The sequence below is a fragment of the Notolepis coatsorum genome (assembly GCF_963971535.1).
Source record: "Notolepis coatsorum genome assembly, chromosome: 19".
NCBI lineage: Eukaryota > Metazoa > Chordata > Actinopteri > Aulopiformes > Paralepididae > Notolepis > Notolepis coatsorum.
The window spans coordinates 50,520,426-50,540,967 of record NC_140183.1 but is presented as its reverse complement, the minus strand read 5'-3'; positions in this window follow the sequence as shown (position 1 = coordinate 50,540,967).

Below are 20,542 nucleotides of genomic sequence, written 5' to 3'. Positions count from 1 at the left end.
ATTTGCATACCGCCCTAACAGATCCATGGAGGATGCCATAGCCCATGTGCTGCACACAGCAGCATCACACCTGGACAAGAGGCAGGGGAACTATGTGAGAATGCTGTTCATTGACTACAGCTCAGCATTCAATACCATAGTCCCCTCCAAACTCATAGCCAAGCTCAGGGACCTGGGCTTGAACTATGACCTCTGCCAGTGGGTCTTGGACTTCCTGACGGGCAGACCCCAGGTGGTAAGAGCAGGCAACTGCACCTCCTCATCCATCACGCTCAACATAGGGGCCCCCCAGGGCTGTGTTCTGAGCCCCCTCCTCTACTCCCTGTACACACATGACTGTGTGGCACAGCGGAACAACAACACAATCATCAAATTTGCTGATGACACAGTAGTGGTGGGCCTGATCTCTGCCAACGACGAGAGGGCCTACCTGGAAGAGGTAGAGAATCTGTCACAGTGGTGTCAGGAGAACTGCCTCTCCCTGAACGTCAGCAAAACAAAAGAGATGATTGTGGACTTCAGGAGGTCGGGGGTCAAGGACTACAGCCCCCTCAGCATCGACGGGGCACCGGTTGAGAGAGTGAACAGTTTCAAGTACCTCGGAGCCCACATATCCAAGGACTTGACATGGACCACACACATTGACAGTGTTGTGAAGAAGGCACGACAACGCCTCTACTTCCTCAGGCGCCTAAGGAAGTTCCAAGTCAGTCAGAAGATCCTTAGGAACTTCTACTCATGTACAATAGAGAGCATCCTGACTGGCAACATCACCTCCTGGTTTGGGAATAGCACTGCACAAGACCGTAGCAGACTACAAAGAGTGACACGTTCAGCCGAACGCACAATTGGAGGGGGGCTTCCCACCCTCCAGAACATTTACAACAAGCGGTGCAGGGGGAAGGCTAAGAGAATCATCAAGGACTCCAGCCACCCGAACAACTGCCTCTTTGAACTGCTGCGGTCAGGCAAGCGATACCGGAGTCTTAAGGCGAGCACAGAAAGACTCAGAAGAAGCTTCTATCCCCAGGCCATCAGGCTGCTCAACGAACAATAAACACTATGCAACAACCATCAAACGCACACAGCACACACATCCACACGCACACACTCACTTTAAACAAACAACTCACTGCAGCACCCACTTTACACACTTTAGAACACCGAAACACACTTTACACTTTATATTTATTGGTAAAGGATTTGCACTACAACTCGTACACCTTACTGTAAATTGTACCTCATCCCATTTCTGCTCTGCACTATATAGTATTGTATATTAGTACATTGCATAGTATATTGTATATTGTATGGTAACTCAGTTACTTCTATTCTGCATCGAACATTGTACATATGTCTATACTGAACACTGTGACTTCTATTTTTACTTCTATTTTACATGCTATACTATTTTATTTCATACTTATCTTGTCTAGCACAGTCTCTGGAGCGTAACAGTAAGAAGCATTTTGTATAAAAGTATTCTGTACTTCTGTATGACAACTATTAAAGAAACTTGAGTCTACAATAGGAGCTGATCATGGATTTTAGGAGGAGACAGCAGGAGACACACACACCACTGTGGATAAACGGGGCTACCGTGGACAGGGTGAGCAGCTTCAAGTACCTCGGGGTCCACATCTCAGAGGACCTGACATGGACAACACACATAGACTGTCAACATTATGAACGAAGCTTCGAACTATTCGGTACAGCCCTAGCATGTTTTGATATTGTCAATTATCTCAGTTTTACTAAGTGACTTTTACTATGCCACACAAAAAAAGGAAAATGGACATACAGACGTTTTTTAATCAAAGGGCAGCAGAGACAAGTGATACAGGGACACAGGTAAGGTCTTACAATGGCTTAGTGATTATAACAGTGCAGTTCAGCATTCAGTAACCCATACTTTTTGTGAATGTGTTTTTGATACTACATTCTGTTGAACACACACCTCAAAACCGTACCTTAGGAAAATTGGCTCAATTGCAAGAAAAATAATAGACAGTTATGATATTACATTTTGCATAATTTGTATGCAAAATATTGTGGTTCCCTGCTTTAGTCTGTTGACACATTTCTATACAAAAGATGCTTGTGTAGTCCTGTGTCATACCTAAATGTCATAAGTGAATTGTATAGAAACAACTCGCCAAAAGTGACTATTGCGCAACTGGTTTGACAAAAAAAAATCCACCTTCACCCCCCCCCCACCCTCCCTAATTGCCATACCTTGGCTTTTACTGAAATGACGCCACTGGGCACAGGACAAGAAGGCCCTACAGAGAGTGGTGCGCTCAGCCGAGCGTACCACGGTTATTGCACTACCAACCCTGCAGGTCCTATACAACAAGAGGTGCAAATCCAGAGCCTGCAGGATAATGAAAGACCCTCACCACCCCAACAACAGCCTGTTCATGCTGCTGCGGTCAGGCAAACGCCTGCGAACACCAGTAACTAGGACAGAGAGACTTCGGCTCAGCTTCCTCCCCCAGGCCATCAGAGCCTTAAACACTGAACTCTCCACGCACAAGCACACATGAGCACACACACAACACACACTGTACACGCTCACACACTAGCAGCCACTTTAACATGAGCACACACACACTCATGCTGCACAAGCTCACACTTATGGTCACTTTACAGAAGGAAAGGTCACTTTAAGAATAGTATAGTATAGGTTGAGATTGTAAAATATAGCAGTGTACATAAAGACCCAGTGCCTCATCCGTAGCTAACAGTGTATTGCACTACCACAGGACCTAGCATGTCCTACCATGCTCTGTAAATAACTCATGTACAGATACCGATATGCCCTACTTTGTTACTTTTTATTGCACAATGTCGTTCTATTGGATTCTTATTATATATTACTATTGTAATTATGCACATCGTTGCGGGCAAGACCCCCCGCATTTCATTGTATACTTGTATGCCGTGACAAATAAAATTGTATCTTGTAATAGTCGGGACACTTGATGGTCTACGTGGCCAGTAGGCCTATATGCTAATACCAACGCAGTTGTGCGTTTTGCTAATCTGATTGGCCACTGACGTTTCTGGTCATGTGACATGTGCACCAATCGTGTGACGGCAAGTTCTTTCGACGGTTAAGCTTAGGCACTCTTTCGAAGTTGGTTAAGGTTAGAGTTTGTCTTAGAGCGTGACGGCAAGTTCTTTCGACGGTTAAGCTTTCGAAGTTGGTTAAGGTTAGAGTTTGTCTTAGAGCATGGCGATAGAACGCCAGGTAGTTTGCAGGCTGTTCGACGCGGAAATGGGCAAAGACACAGCTCGTCACGCTATTGGGCGCACATGTCACATGACCAGAAACGTCAGTGGCCAATCAGATTCGCAAATCGCACAACTGCGTTGGTATTATTCATTAATTAATTATACTTTTATTAAATTCTTAGGAAATACATTGAGGATGGGCCCTCATTTTCAATGATGCCAAGATTACAACAGGCAATAATAAAAATTAGGCAATTAAATAAAAGCAGAACAGATTCAAAATAAATCTGTTTGATTGATTGAATTTATTTGACAATCAAAATTACATACAATACCGGTACACACATGTACAGCCATCACATATAATCTAAGATCGTCGAGGATTAAAACACAATAAAACCTTGCGGTTTATTTCCATTGTGGTCCTCACAATGGACAATGGACAAGATTACTAGTATCCACCATGCACAAATAAGACATATAAATACAATATAAAATAAACACAGTCTACAGCACACCCCCATATAGCATCATCCTATGTGACTAAGCCATTTCTTCATATCTTTAAAAAAAAAAATTCTGAGACAATATATATATATATTTTTTTTAACTTAAATTTTTATTAACATTTATAGACAAACAACACTTACACAAAAATGGATCCCATAACACAATATGAAAGAATGCAGTGAACATAAATGGTTACATGAATAGCATTGTTGGTTATATGTTTCCACTACAGTTGTTTTTCCAGGTACTTAATACAAAGACTGATTGTATACCGCCCTTGAACAGGTATAGACACATTTAATACCTACTCAAAAGGATTAGATACTGACTAAGGCAAATATGTATGGTATGGGTCCAGTGACCCTCCTTGAATTTCTTTCTTCTCGTATCCTTCGCCCTTTCTATTTCTTTTATACTAAATTTCTCTTTGCCTTTTGATTCACCCATTTACAAACCACATCTTCCTTGATTATTAATACAACATTGTTAAACAGACATAAATAATAAAGTACAAAAAATGTAATACAATTGTAATATCCAAAAAAATGATAAATAAAATCAGAAAATACTAACTAAGTCAAAAGTGTGTGACATGGGTTCAGAGACCCTCCTTGAACCTCTTTCCTCCTTTACCCTTCGCCCTCTTGTGATGCATTTGGTTCTTCCTCTGTGATGTCGTTTTCGTTCCCCTTGTAATCCTCCCACTTTCCCCATCTTTCTCCAAATTTCTCTTCCTGTAACCTCAGCATGTGTGTTATCCTCTCCATATCCTGTATCTCCTCCACTATTCCTACCCATTGTGCTATTGTCGGTGGGTCTTCTTTGTACCACAGTCTTGTTATTGCTTTTCTGGCCGCTATCAACATTATCTTTATTAAATATTTGCCCCACCCCCTTGTATTCCCTCGTGTGTCAGGTCTCCTAAGTAAAGCACCAGTCCTGTTTGTGGTAACCCGTATCCTAATATTCTGATCATTGCCTCCCCTATCTCCTCCCAATACCCCTTCAGCTTCTGACATCCCCAGAATATGTGCGTGTGATTTGCCCCCTCCTTCCCACACATCCTCCAGAATGCTCTTTGTGTTGGTGCATATTTTCCCTTCAGCTCTGGGGTTATAAAGAATCTGATTATGTTTTTCCATCCAAACTCTTTCCATATCCTCGATCCTGTTGTTGAATGTTGCACCTCGCATATGTTCCCCCATTCCTTCTCTGTTATTCCTATCTCTAGTTCTCTCTCCCATTTCTCCCTTATATAATCGGTCGTGTGTCCCTTGCTGGTCATTATAGCCCGGTACAGTGCTGATATTACCCTTCCTTTTCCTCCTTCGTATGCCCTTACTATCATCCTAATTATTCCATTCTGTTCTTCTTCCTTGTCCCCTCTTATTTCTTTATTATAGTAATCTCTAATCTGCAGATATCTGAAGTGGTCCTTGTTTTCTAGTCCAAATTTCTCCTTTAATTTTTGTAGTGTTTGCATTTCCCCCTTCTCTATCATTTTGCATATCGCTGTTGCCCCCCCCCCCCCCCCCCCCCCCCTCTCCCACCTTCTGAATCCATGGTCCAGCCTCCCTGGTTTGAATCTCTTGTCATGTGCTATCCATCTCAGAACCCCTGACTGCTTCTCTAATTTGTGTGTTTTTACTACTCTGTTCCATATGGTCAAGGTGCATTTGGTGATAGGATCTAACAGTCCCTCTTTTTCTTTGAACAGTTCCCTATCTCCCACCAGAGCTTGTACCTTGTATCCCTCCCCTTCTTTTTCAATGTCTTTCCATCTTGCCTCATATTTGTCGTTACACCAGCACGTCACTGCTCTCAGTTGCGCTGCATAATAATAATCTTGTAGGCTGGGTACTGCCATCCCTCCCTCTTCCTTTGGTAGTTGTAGTGTTTTATATCTGACCCGTGGTCTTCTCCCCGCCCATATGAACCTCGATATCAGTCTGTCCCACTCCCTGAATTGATTCTGTGGTATTTGTATCGGTAATGACTGGAACAGGTACAGTAACCTTGATAGTATGTTCATTTTAATGACCTCTATTCTTGAATTGAAGTCCAAGGGCATTACTGTCCATCTCTCTAAGTCTCTCTTGATGTTCTGATTTATCTTTATATAGTTCGCCTCAAACAGTTTCCCCACCCCTCTCGTGATGTTCACCCCTAAGTATTTAATCTTGTCCATGTCCCATCTTATCCCGTACTGTTCCCTAATTTCCGTCGTTGGGGTATTGAGACAATAATTTTTATGGACACTGGCAGTTTGTTCCACTCATAGGCTGCAGAGTACCGAAAGGTATTTCCCCCCATAGAGCTACTGAAAATGCACAGTTTGATATCAGTTAAACTGCCCCTCGTTGCATAGGAGTGGGTGTCTCTAAAGCACATAAAATAATTTGAGAGATATGAGGGGACCCTATTATACATTATTTTATGTGTAAGGCCCAACTTGATTTGAATAACCCGTTTTTCCACTGGGAGCCAGTTAAGTTGATTAAATATGGCTACATCCAGGTGAGTGCGGGTAGGAAGCTTTAACACTAACTCTAATCAATTTGTTTTGGGCAGTCTGAAATGTATTTTTAATTTTCTGGGGTGCACTACTGTACCAGAAGGAGGCAGCGTAGTAAAAATTACTCTGTATCAGGGCACCTGACAACATCCTAAGTGTTTTTCTATCCAACATATCCGACTTACGTGCTAGGAATTTGGTTCTTTGGCTTATCCTAGCCAGGGCTTTCAAGGCCATAGCCTCCCCTGTGAGACATTCATCCAAGGTGCATCCTAAATATATTACAGAATCATTACCAGCAATGACCGACTCTCCTGCCTGGATCTTCAGCCCTGGGGACCTTCGCAGCTTTACTTTGGATCCAAAAAGTATGGCCTCAGTTTTACCCAGGTGGAGAGACAGCTTATTGTCGGCCAGCCATGTTCCCACACTCTGAAGCTCCTTACTTAAGGTCTTCTCTACCTCTCCTAGGTCTTTGTGAGACACAAGAATGGCAGAATCATCGGTGTATAAAAACAGGTCAGACATACAGGCAAATTTCATGTCATTAATATATAATTAAGCACACTCCCTTGAGGCACCCCACAGCTAACATTCTTGGGGGAGGAAAAGGTACCATTTATATCGACCATTTGGGTCCTTCCCGAAAGGTAGGAGTTTACCCATTCAATTGACAACCTGCTGAAGCCTATGGCCTTTAATTTCATTAGCAGGATGCCATGGTCGACCATATCAAAGGCCTTTTGGAGGTCGAGCAAGACCATTCCACAAAAGTGGCCTGTGTCAACCTCTTTTCTGATGCGGTCCGTTAAATAGAGGAGGCATGTTTCCGTAGAGTGGGATCGTCTAAAACCTGACTGAAGTTTGAATAAAATATTGTGACCTGTTAAAAATGCATTAATCTGCTCGTGAATAATCTTTTCCATGACCTTGGATAGAACACTTAAAACTGAAATTGGTCTGTAGTTACCCTTTTCAGATGTTTTTCCCTTCTTATGGAGGGGGATGACTCTAGCACTTTTAAAATCAGAAGGTACCTTGCCCTGTTCTATGGAGAGATTAATGATATGAGTTACCACAGGTGAAATGCACTCAGCTGCATCCCTTAAGAACCTGGCCGGTATATTATCAAGACCTGTGGCTTTGTTGTCTTTTAATTCATTTAGCCTCTTGAGAACAGTACTCTCCATTACCCTGCTAAAATGAAAGGAGTTGGCTTGAAGCCCTTGTTGACGATAAAAACTGAACATGTGATGCACCATGTGGCATCAATTATGCCACAACAATGTGGAACGCCCTACCCAAAGCTGTAAAGGAATGTAAATCACTACCCACCTTCAAAAACACTCTCAAAGAACACCTACGGGAGACTGCAATTCAAAACTGGCCCCTACAAATGTCCTAACCCAGTTGTACAATAAAGACCAAGCATGGCTTTGTCAGTATTCCAATGTACAGCCCCACCCAACCCCACCCCACCTACCCAACCTCCTCCAATGTACAGTTTCCATGTCAAATGTATGTCAGTATTCCAATGTACAGTGTGTCCCCCCCCCTACCCAACCCCCCCCCCCCCCCCCCCCCCCCCACCTCCAATGTACAGCCCCACCCCACCTACCCAACCTCCCCCAATGCACAGTTTCTATGTCAAATGTATATACTCTTCTTCTGGATTTTTTTAGTATCACAAACAGTACTGTATTTGAAAATCTGGTATGTCATAAATGTATAGATGTAGCAGTACTGTCTATCTGTATGTCATGTGTGTCATATGATGAATTGAAAATGGGGGACCCTGATGGAAACAAGACGAAAGTCTTTCTCAGGTCTGCATCCTCTTAACAATTGTATGTATTGAGCTGTACTGTACTGTACCCATTCTGCAATCTGTTAATAAACTTTTCAATCAATCAATCAATCAACCATATGTGCCAGAGTGGCAAGGGAGCTCCTTAACCAGGTTGCTTGCCACAGAAGTAAAATAGTAATTTAAGCATTCTGCCACTTCCACCTTATCAGATATGGTAGAACCTTTTATATCCAGGCTAAAGCTGCTGGGTTTTGTTAATTTTTTTTTGCTCTAACCCAACTCTTTCAGGGATTTCCACAGCTTGCGTGAATCATTTTTATGTACTAGCTTTTCACACAAAGGATTTCTTAGCCAGTTTTATTGTCCCGTTCACTTCATTTCTATTATTTTTTAAAACTCATTAAAAGTTGTCTCATCCCTAGTTTTCTTAAAATGAATCAAACTTAAATTCCTTAACTTAATCAACTTTAAAATCTCATCAGTTACCCATGGCTCTGTACATTGTTTGATTCTAACTATCTTAAATGGGGCCAAACTAGCTACTATTTAAAAAAAGCTGATTTGAAGTTGACCCATGCCTTGTCGACATCAACACAATTCAGAACATTAGACCAATCTACTTTGGTCATATTCTCAATGAGAGAGTCTTTACTATACTTTTTCAGCTATCTAATTTTGACTGAATTATGGCAATTAAAAAAGAAAATCTGGATCTTTCTGGTGAAAATCATAGAGTGGTCACTGAGGCTATAATCAACCACGCCACTGTTGATAATCCTACTCCTGTCGGACACCAGAATAAGGTCTATTTGGGTTGTGGTTGTGACTCTCGTGGGATCTCTTATTATCTGAAGAAGATCAAACATTCTGCAGAAATTAACAAAGGCTTTAAAGATTGCAGTGTCTTTCTTGATAATGTCTGTGTTCAGATCTCCTAGAATGATAACTTCTGCCTTAGCAAAACCTTCACCGTTTGAACATACCTCTTCTAGTAGCTCATAGAAATGGTTTTGGTTGGGTGGACGATAACACGCTCCCAATAAAATAGGCTTACTCCTAGGAAGAGTAATATCCAACCACACCGCCTCAATCAACTCATTATTTAGGTCCGTTCTTACATTAAAATCCAAATCTGCCTTAACATAAACACAGACACCACCGCCTTTTGCGGTTCCTATCTTTCCTAACAACAATAACATTTTCTATTTCAATTTCGGAGTCTGTTATTGAGTCATCCAGCCAGGTTTCACAGCAGCAGATTATAGATACTTTACTCTGACTGGAGATAATCCGGAGTTCATGAAGCTTGGGGAGAAGACTTCAAGTATTTATGTGTAGAAAATGAAGGCCCTTGGATTTGCAAAGCGGGTCTAGGATATTGGTGATAGACGGAGAATCACTGATGACAGGCAGGTTCAAAGGGGAGCCTGTGGGCCTGACGATACAGACACATAATGAAGCAGAGAGGTTTGAGATCATAGCAATGAACTGGACATAGGTTATTAGAGAATCGATTGTTCAGTGTGTGTTGAAGATCAAGTTGGTGCACTAAAATAAGAGGCTGACTTTCCAAATTCAGACTGTGCTCGAGCGACCTGAAGCATAAGCCAGTAGTTTGAGCGAGTTAGAAGACAGGGTTCAAAGTTCCAATCTAGCATCATTGCTATAAAGTGGTCGTTTTCCGACAATGGTCTTTTTTTTATACGCCTCTCTGCCAGAGAACATAATTAATATAAATTGTGAAGCGGACAGGACCCACAACTGATCCTTATGGAACACCCTTTGTTACTGGTAAGAATTCAGACTGTAGTCCCGGACATACACACTAATAATAATAATAATAATATAATAATAATAATAATAATAATAATAATAATAATAATAATAATAATAATAATAATAATAATAATAATAATAATAATAATAATAATAATAATAATAATAATAATAATAATAATAATAATAATAATAATAATAATAATAATAATAATAATAATAATAATAATAATAATAATAATAATAATAATAATAATAATAATAAACTTTATTTGTATAGCACCTTTCATACAGAAACTGCAGCTCAAAGTGCTTCACAACAGAAAAAAGGCAGGCATAAAATGAGCACATAAAGTGCAGACATAAAATCACAGTTTTTCACATTAGGATCTAACATCCCAACAGGCCACCTTGTTTATAGTTTGATTCCGTTTTAAATGTCTATTTAATGATATACCTGTTAAAAAGATAAAAATAGTAAGATAAAATAGTAAAATAGTGCAGTGCAATAAAATAGTAGAATAGAATAGATTAACTATATATTTTTTACAGTGCAATAAAATTGTTCTGGATTACTGTTCACAGTTCAAAGTCGTCTTTACCTTCTCCGTTTGGTATCCACAGTTTAAAACTCGACAGTCTTCCCTCCTGTTTTATACCCACTTTGACCCTTCAAACCTCCCACTCAGGGCAAACCTCCCTCTCAGGGCGCAGTTCCCTCTCTCAGGGTGCAGTTCTAGGCCTGAGTCTCTTGTTTGATACCCACACAGTTTAATACCTGACAGTTTTGAACCTGTAATAAAAAGTAATAGACAGAGTAAGATAATACAGTGCAATAAAATAGTAGAATAGAATATATAGTAAAATTATGCAATAGAATGGACAGAGTAAAATAGTGCTAGAGTGTATTAGAAGGCTATAAGAGGTAAGTTTTTAGCTTATTTTTGAAAATATTATGAGATTTAGCTTCCCTAATGTCCATAGGTAGTGTATTCCATAACTTTGGTGCATAGTTTTCAAAGGCTGCATCCCCGATTTTCTAGGAGGCACATAGTTGACTAGAGAATTTGCAATGTAGCTTGGTCCTGTTCCATTTAGTGCTTTGTATATAAGGAGGAGGACCTTGAAATCAATTCTAAATGTTACCGGAAGCCAATAGGTTAATACTGGACTGATGGTCTCTCCTCTTGGTTCTAGTTAGTAGCCTAGCTGCCGAGTTTTGAATGAGTTGGAGTCGTTCTGTGTTTTTTTTTGGGAGGCCGGTGAGGAGTGCATTACTAGTCAAGTCAGCTTGAGATAAAGGCATGGATCAGTTTTTCAGCGTCTTTTTGATTTATAAACGGCCTACCTTAGCTATGTTTCTATGGTGGAAAAATGATGTTTTTGTCACCTTGTATCGTGATTTAAAGCTTAGGTCTGAGTCTATTATAACACCAAGACTTGTAACTTCGGGTTTGATCCAAGGAGTAAGTTGCCCCATATTGCTCTGTAACATTTCTCTTTTTGTTATAGGACCGACTAGTAGGATTTCAGTTTTGCCCTCATTTAATTTTAGGAAGTTGTTCGTCATCCATTTGTTTATTGCTAAGAGACAGGCGGAAATGGCGTTAATAGCTGTGTGATCATTTGGTTCAGCAGAGATGTACAATTGAATTGTGTGTCATCTGCGCTTAGTGTGTCAAACGCTGCGCTTAGATCCAATAGGACGAGAATTGAGACTTTGTTTGCATCAGAGTTTATTCTGAGGTCACTAATTATTTTTGTAAGAGCAGTTTCAGTGCTATGGTGCGTTCTGAAGCCTGATTGAAATTCCTCCATGATGTTGTTTTCTTTGAGAAAGGAGTTTATTTGTATTGAGACAGTTTTGAGACGGTATTGTCCTCACAAAGAAGGCGCAGGTTTTCCCAAACCAGAAGCCTTGGGTGGACAGCACTATAAGAGCAGCCCTGAACTCACGCACCACGGCTTATAACCTGGGCAGAGAGTCAGGAAATATGGAAGAGTACAAGGCTTCAGTCTACACTCTGCGCAAGGCTGTTAAACTTGCTAAGAGGACATATGCTGAGAAACTGGAGACACAAATGGCACAAAACGACACAAGAGGCTTGTGGAGGGGACTGAAGACAATAACTGACTACAAAGTCAGCGCCCCCTCAATGGGGAGCGACGACGCCTCTCTCGCGGACAAACTCAACTCCTTCTACGCTCGGTTCGGTGTAGACAGTGTCGCCGCTAGCCCTCTGGCTAGTGACGTCACTGGCACACCGGCTGTTGTGGAGGGGGGGGGCAACCGCGGGGGGGCGGGGGCGCTCTCTCGTTGTCGGAACACAGTGTGAGAAGAGCATTTATGCAGGTGAACACCAGGAAGGCTGCGGGCCCAGATGGTATAACAGGACGCATACTTAAGTCCTGTGCAAACCAGCTTGCCCCGGTGTTCACCGCCATATTTAATCAATCCCTGGCGGAGTCAGTAGTCCCTGCCTGCTTCAAGATGTCTACCATCATCCCGGTACCGAAGAAACCCTCCCCAACATGTCCAAATGACTACAGACCGGTGGCACTCACCTCTGTGGTCATGAAATGTTTCGAGAGGCTGGTCAAGGACCACATTTGTGCCTCTCTCCCCAGTGATATGGACCCTATGCAATTTGCATACAGGACAAACAGGTCCACTGACGACGCGGTCTCCCAGGTACTGCACAGCACTCTCTCCCACCTTGACCGTCAGAAGGGGGGCTATGTGAGACTGTTGTTCATTGACTACAGCTCAGCGTTCAACACCATAGTCCCCACCAGACTGGTGGACAAGCTGATCGAGCTAGGTCTGAGCTCCGCCCTGAGCGCCTGGGTACTGGACTTTCTGAGTGAAAGACCCCAGGCGGTCAGGGTGGGGGGTCAGACCTCCAACACCATCACCCTGAGCATCGGGTCCCCCCAGGGCTGTGTTCTAAGCCCCCTGCTGTACTCACTCTACACACACGATTGTGTGGCCAAGTTCAGCTCCAACTCCATAGTGAAGTTCGCAGACGACACAGTGGTGGTGGGGCTGATCTCAGACAACGACGAGAAGGCCTACCGAGAGGAGGTTGAGGTACTGGAACGTTGGTGCCAGGACAACAGCCTGCTCCTGAACATTGGTAAAACCAAGGAGCTGATCGTGGATTATAGGAGAGGACAGCAGGAGACACACACACCACTGATGATTAACGGGGCTACCGTGGACAGGGTGAGCAGCTTCAAGTACCTGGGGGTCCACATCTCAGAGGATCTGACATGGTCAACACACATAGACACAGTAGTAAGTATAATATTTAGGACATGACTTGCAATACTCTCGAATATTCGCTTAAAAAATGCTGTGGGTATAGGGTCAATACAGGAAGTGGAGGAGTTACATTCCATGACAGTTTTGTAAAGCTCAGTTGATGTAATGCAAGCACATTTTCCTATGGTTACTTTTTCGCAGGGTTTGCTGATGGTGTCCATGTTTGTATCAGGACTAATGCTGGCTCTAATTGAAGTTCTCCATTTTCGTTCAGCAGCTCTACAGATTCTCTTTGTCTGACCAACACTGCTATTATTTAACCATGGGGAGATTTTGTCACCTGATTTTTTTTTTTTTTTTTTACCTTTAACCCATTCTCTGCCACGCTTATATCCATCGCTGTTTGATCTCTGCCAAGTTTCTTTAATAGTTGTCATACACTGTAAGTAAGTCTATGGAGATGTTCACCTTCTTTGCAGGGCTATAACTTTTTAAATTGTATTGCTAAATTGACATTACTATGGCCCATTCAACATCGATTATCTATCGTTCAGGATGTAGGAACGTTTTACTTTTTCATTTACACATTCATACGAAAATATCATCTAGACTCTAGAGTATAAATATGTTTTTATCGTTTTCTGCAGTATTTCCCAGAACGTGAGATATAGGCACAAATGCATATATTAGATCATCAAATGCAGTTTGATACCGATCGACGCTATATTAAAATTTTCAACTGTACATGGTCCTAAACGGTATGACTGATCATGCACGGGTGAATGGGGGGGGGGGGGGGGGGTCGTTTATAATTCTGTGATAGTCGTTAGATGCTTCATGTAGTATGGGTGATATATTGATCAGAGCAGTTTGTATCGAAAATGATAAACAAAAATGCTGAAACTCACGTCAGTCTCCTCGTACCGTTGGGCGATGAGAGTGGAGCAAACAGATCCCAGTTATGTGGTGGGGATCTAGGCGATCCATTTCCGGTTTGTATATTACTAATACACGCCCAAATCATGTAGATTATTGAGTTATGGCAAAGATCCATATCCACGGTGTGTGTATTGAGTCCTGCGACGATAAACGAGTGGCCGAACGGAATAGGGAGACGCACCGGGATCACAAGAGATCCACTTCCGGTTGCAACTCGCCGATCAGCCACCAGGTGGCAGTATTGAAGCGTTGCAGAGTTGTGCTGGCTCACACAGCATCCGACAAGGCTCCGTGAGTGAAATATGAATACCATGGCGAAAATATGAAATTATGATCAGAATCACGTCGTACGCCGTTATTGGCAGAATTCGCATGAACTTGAAACCCGTTGTACGACGTTATTGGCGGGGAAAGGGTTAATGGAGCGACAGCATCCAGTGTATATGATAGGGTGTTGTTGAAATGTTCAACCATGCAGTTTAAAGAACAGTCCAGGCTGGATAGTTCAGTTTGTCTCATGATGTTTGAGAACTTCTCTTCTGCGATGTCATCTAGTACTTTTCGCTTTACAATGGTTACCTTTTTTGTCTCTCTTAAGTTTAGGTTAGCATTGAAGAATACACAGTGATATTGGGCGACTGGGTGGCGTAGCGGAGATTCCAATCGTCACCAATGCAAGAGGCTGCGGTCTCGACTCCCGGAGTCAGCATTGCCTGCGGCTTGGGCCAGTCGTCATACTATCTCAATTGGCGGGTGGAAAGTCGATGGGTGGGGATTGGACGTTGTGGACAGCGACTCCTACAGGTCGGTTTGGTGACACCTGTACAGCAGAGTCAGGAAGTATCGGGGGCAGCGTGAGCCTTCCACGCGTTACTCCTCACCACTGAGAGGCCGCGCTGTCTGGTGAAAAGATGCGACAGGCTGCCTCCTCGTGTACCGGAGGGGACACGTGATGCAAGGCTTCTATCCTCACTACAGCCGACCAGTGGGAGGCATAGTCTAGCAACGTTCAAGACAGGGGAGGGGAGAATTGAAGGGGAGAATTGGCGACACGAAATTGGAATGGGAGAAAAATAAGGAGAAAAAGAATACTGTGATGGTCAGATATAGGTAATTCGATTACTGATACTTTATCAATGTTCAGCCTTGTTGTCATCACTAAGTCTAGGGTGTTACCATGTTGGTGAGTGGGTTCATTTACATGTTGTATTAGCTTGTATTTTATTTTTTTTATTATTTTTTAAACAAACATATAAACAAACATGACAACACACGATAAGATATACAAGCATTAATTAACAGTGCATATCCAATGAAATCACCATTTAGTTAAATGTCTTATACAGGATATACCCCTACCTATCTAGTACCCTACACACATATGCTCTAGCTCGTACCCCCCCCCCCCCTCCCGGACCCCCCATTGGATAATCCATCCATTATAACTTGTTCCTACCAGACACTACCCTTATATGCTAGCTTTTATTCTCTCCACCACTTCTAACCACATTGTCATTTTGGATTAATTGAGACCCAAAATTCTTGCTGTAGATATTTCTTGATAAATCACATCGAGATATGTAAGAATCCAGACCTTCCAACACATTTTTTCCGGTTGAAACCATCGTGATGCTATCAGATTTTTAGCCACTGTGATACCAGATAAAACCAATCTCTTTAGCTGTGGATGTACTGCACACTCAAACACATCATTCAGCAGTAATACAGAGGGGTGTACAGGTATATTCAGAGTTAAGAGATTTGATAATTGTTGGGTCCAGAATATCTTAACTGGTGGGCAGTCCCAGTACATGTGCATAAATGTCCCCTCGTCCCCATTTGTACATAAGGAGCATTTGGGGTCTTGTTTAAGACCCATTTTGTTCAGTCTTATAGGAGTTAAGTATGTCCTGTGAATATAGTTAAGATTGATTTGTTGATGGTCTGGGTTCCTTGATGCAAGTCGCACATTTGCCCAGGCTTCTTGCCAGTCAAAATCTATCTCCAGGTCTGGTATATCCCTCCTCCAGACTGAGTCTAGATGGAGGGTTTCATATGAGGATGTTAGTAATTGATGATAAAAATCTGAAACAAAACCTCTCGATGTCTCTTTCATAGAAGAATTTGTGGTATCTGTGGTGTACAATTGGTATCCTTAATGGAACACTGTGAGCCTTCAAACATGCCAATAACTGTGCGTAAAAATAATATGTGGACTTGGTGAGATTAAATTTTTTTGCGTATTTCATCATAACTACAAAAACATCTCCTAATGAGTGTATGCCTTGCTTTTCCCATCTAGGGAATCTTATAGGTTGTTTTCCAATCAAGAGTGCATTGTTATTGAATAAGGGAGTATGATTATGCCATTTCTGTGGGATAGAATATTTTTTTTGTGTTTCACGCCATATCCGGATCGCATGAGTAATTATGGGGCCAAATTTCCGTTCGCATTGCTTAATTGATAATTTGGTGTATACTATGTCCTTCAGCCTATGTGGAGCTACTATATTTTCTTCTAAATTTCTCCAGGATACTGATGCTTGGGGATCAAACCATGTTGTCAGTGGTCTTAAAGTGTATGCCTTAAAATAGTGGTAGAAATCTGGAAATGCCATACCACCGTCTGCTCTGTTTCTCTGTGTGGTGGATCTTTTTATACGTGGTGGTTTGTTATTCCAAATAAATTTGTATGTGGAGGAGTGTAATTCTTTCCAGTAACCCTCTGGAGGGGGTAACGGTAGCATTGAGCTGAAGAAGTTGATTCTAGGTAGGACGTCCATCTTAACTATTGATACCCGTGCCTGTACTGAGTTTTTTAGTTTTGACCACCTGTCAAGGTCGTATTTGATTTTGTTTTGGATTTTTATGTAATTGTGCTTCACCGTTTGGCTTATGGTAGGGAATATTTCAACTCCCAAACATTTAAAGTGTTTTACCATAGGTATCTCTTCTGGGAGGGTTATATTTATTTTTGCAGGGGCGTTAAGTGGGAGGAAGGCCGACTTCGGCCAATTTATCCTAAATCCCGATAAATCTCCAAAGTCCTCAATCAGCTTGAGAAGATGAGGCAATGCGGTGTTGGGTTTTGCATGAACAGTATTACGTCGTCCGCATATAAACTAATTTTATGTTGTGTGCCCTTGATTACGATTGGTTCTATGGATTGGGATTGTCTTATATATTGTGCTAAAGGCTCTAATGATAGATCGAATAGTCCGGGACTAAGAGGGCAACCCTGTCTGGAAGAACGTGATACTGGAAAGATTTCGGAGGTGATTGTACCTGTTGTAATCATGGCCGATGGGTCTTTGTATAATACTTTAATCATATCAATGAATCCTTTTCCTAACCCCATCCTTTCTAATACTGCCCATAGATACGACCATTCCAACCTGTCAAAAGCTTTCATTGCATCCAGGGACAGCATCGCCTTAGGTGTGGTGTCGTCCTTGTTAGCATCTAGTACGTGTAGTAATCGTCTTATGTTATCAGTGATCAAGCGGCCTCTTATGAAGCCAGTTTGGTCCGGATGAATTAAAGACGTCATGTGCTTTTGTAGTCTGATGGCTAATACCTTAGAGTACAGTTTGATATCGGTTCCGAGGAGGCTTAAGGGTCTATAACTACCGCACTTGGTGGGGTGTTGTATTAGCTTGAAGCTGTCCAGTACGTTGGTAAGCTCAATAGCCTTGGGGTCGTTCTTCTTATATGAATATTCAGATCTCCATGATTAATCTTTCACATCTAATGATACCGACTGAGATTAGCTCTGAGAATTCCTGCAGAAATATTGATGAGTATTTTGGTGGCCGGTACAATGTGATGATGAGCAAAGACAGTTCAGCTTTGAGCTCAATAGCAAGATATTCAAATGATGTAAATTCACCCATGTCAATGTCATTACATACAAACGATGTAGATAAAATAGCGGCAAGCCCTCCCCCTTTTCTATTTTTTCTGACCGATTGATACTTATAATTTGGAGGGCAGGCTTCTATCAGCATTTACCGGGCCAGTTTCGAAGTAGGTGCTTTTTTAGAGCGGTTTTGAAGGTGGGTAGGGATTCACATTATTTTATGGCTGTGGGTAGGGCATTCCACATTGTTGTGGCATAATTGCCAAACGTGTTTAGTCCCTTGTTTGAGCCGAATCTGGGTTGGACATGATTTATGAAACTCCCTCTGGTGTGGTGGTCGTGGTATTCACTGACCTTTGGGAAGTATTTCGACAAACATGTACATGGGTACCTTAGTGGTGTAGACCAGGCCCATTGTATCTTGTAGACATTGCAAGTTGCTGTACTCTGTCGTCTAATCTAAGCCATCCTGGGTTTTCAAAATGGGCAGGGGTGAGGTGGGTTTTAGGAGTTAGGTCAAAAGCATTCTTTATTGTCATGTCAGTATATATATATTTTTTTTTTATTTAACCTTTATTTATCCAGGCAAACAATTAAGAACAAATTCGTATATACTTATAGACTCAGAAGAAGCTTCTATCCCCAGGCCATCAGGCTGCTAAACGAACAATAAACACTATGCAACAACCATCAAATGCACACAGCACACACACCCACACGCACACACTCACTCAAACAACACACTGCAGCACCCACTCTCCACACTTTAGATCACACAAACACACTTTACACTTTATATTTATTGATAAAGGATTTGCACTACAACTCGTACACCTACTGTGAATTGTACCTAAATTGCACCTCGTCCCATTCCTGCCTTGCACTATATAGTATTGTATATTAGTACACTGCACAGTATTGTATATTGTATGGTAACTACGTCTATTCTGCATCGAACATTGTACATATGTCTAAACTGAACACTGTGACCTCATTTTTTTTTACTTCTAATTTTACCATGTTATTTTATTTCATACTTATCTTGTCTTGCACAGTCTCTGGAGCGTAACAGTAAGAAGCATTTTGTATAAAAGTATTCTGTACTTCTGTATGACAAATATTAAAGAAACTTGAAACTATACAAAAGCAGCCTGTCCAAAAAGCAAAGGCCGTTTGTTGGCTAATGGCTGAAATAGTGGCGTGATTGGGTCTAAAACCAGATTGGTGTGGTCTTAAAACAGAGTGACTAGAAATAAATGTCTTGAGTAAATTGTTTACCAGATTCCAGGATTTTAGCTAAGTGTGGTAACTTGGAGATTGGTCTGTAATTATTTAGATAATTTCTATCACCTCCTTTATGTAATGGAAGTGCATGTGCCAATCTCCAAATACTAGTAAATATATGCATGTTGACATACAAAGTTTGAATGCGAGTTAATTGCTATGTGATAAATGGAGCAGCCATAAAGGATCTAATTTATCCTCTCCAGTTGAGCTCCTGGAATCAATGGCTTGCAAAGCTTCTCTAATGCATCACTGGTATAATTATATATTTAAAAATAAATTGAGGCTCTCAAGAGTCCCTTATTTCACCAGCAGATGGCGCCATAACTCAAACTGTTGATCTCTGACTGATGTTGATATCACTTTCCTTTTAGTTTTTAATGAAAACACATAAAACGCAGAAAAGGCTTAATCAAAATCACATCAAGACTGAATCAAGAGATACTTAAACCAAGAACATGACAGTTTAAGTCCTTTGTGGATACAAACAACATCAACACAACGCAGCAGACTGCAGAGTGGCTCGATCAGCCAAATGCACAATAAGGAGGTGGGCTTCCCACTCTCCTGGGCGCCTGAATACTAGACAACAAATGTTTGTTTCCGTGTCTCCGATTGGCCCGCACGTTTCTGGTCATGTGACATGTGCGCCAATCGTGGGACCGCAAGTTTCTACACTGGTTAAGCTTAGGCGCCCTTTCGAAGTTGGTTAAGGTTGGAGTTTGTCTTAGAGCATGGCGATAGACCGCCTGCCCTTCTTTCGACGGTTAAGTTTAGGCACTCTTTCGACGTTGGTTAAGGTTAGTTTGTCTTAGAGCATGGCGATAGAACGCCAGGTAGTTTGCAGGCTGTTAGACCCGGAAATAGGCGCAGAACTTGCTGTCCCACGATTGGCGCACATGTCACGTGACATGACCTGGCCAATCCGAGCGCAAAACTCGAACGCGGAAACAAACATTTGTTGTCGAAAGTATTCACGCCTCCAGGACATTTACACCAGGCGTTGCGAGGCCAAAGGCTAAGAGAATAGACTCTAGCCACCCAAACAACTGCTGCGGTCAGGCAAGGCCTACCAGTCTCATGGCCAGTAGAGACTCAAAAGGAGCTTCTATCCCCAGGCCATCAGGATGCTCAATGACTCCATGTGACACTAACCCATCCATCTACATTCATTCCACACTCACTTTAAACATGCACCTTTAACATTCACTTTAGACACCATATTTGATCTATTTATTACTAAAGATTTGCACTACATCCCTACCTCATTTTGCATTTTGTACTTTAGTTTGTATATTTTGTAGTGTTTGGTCTTTATTATTTTTTTTTACTATATGAAGCACAATC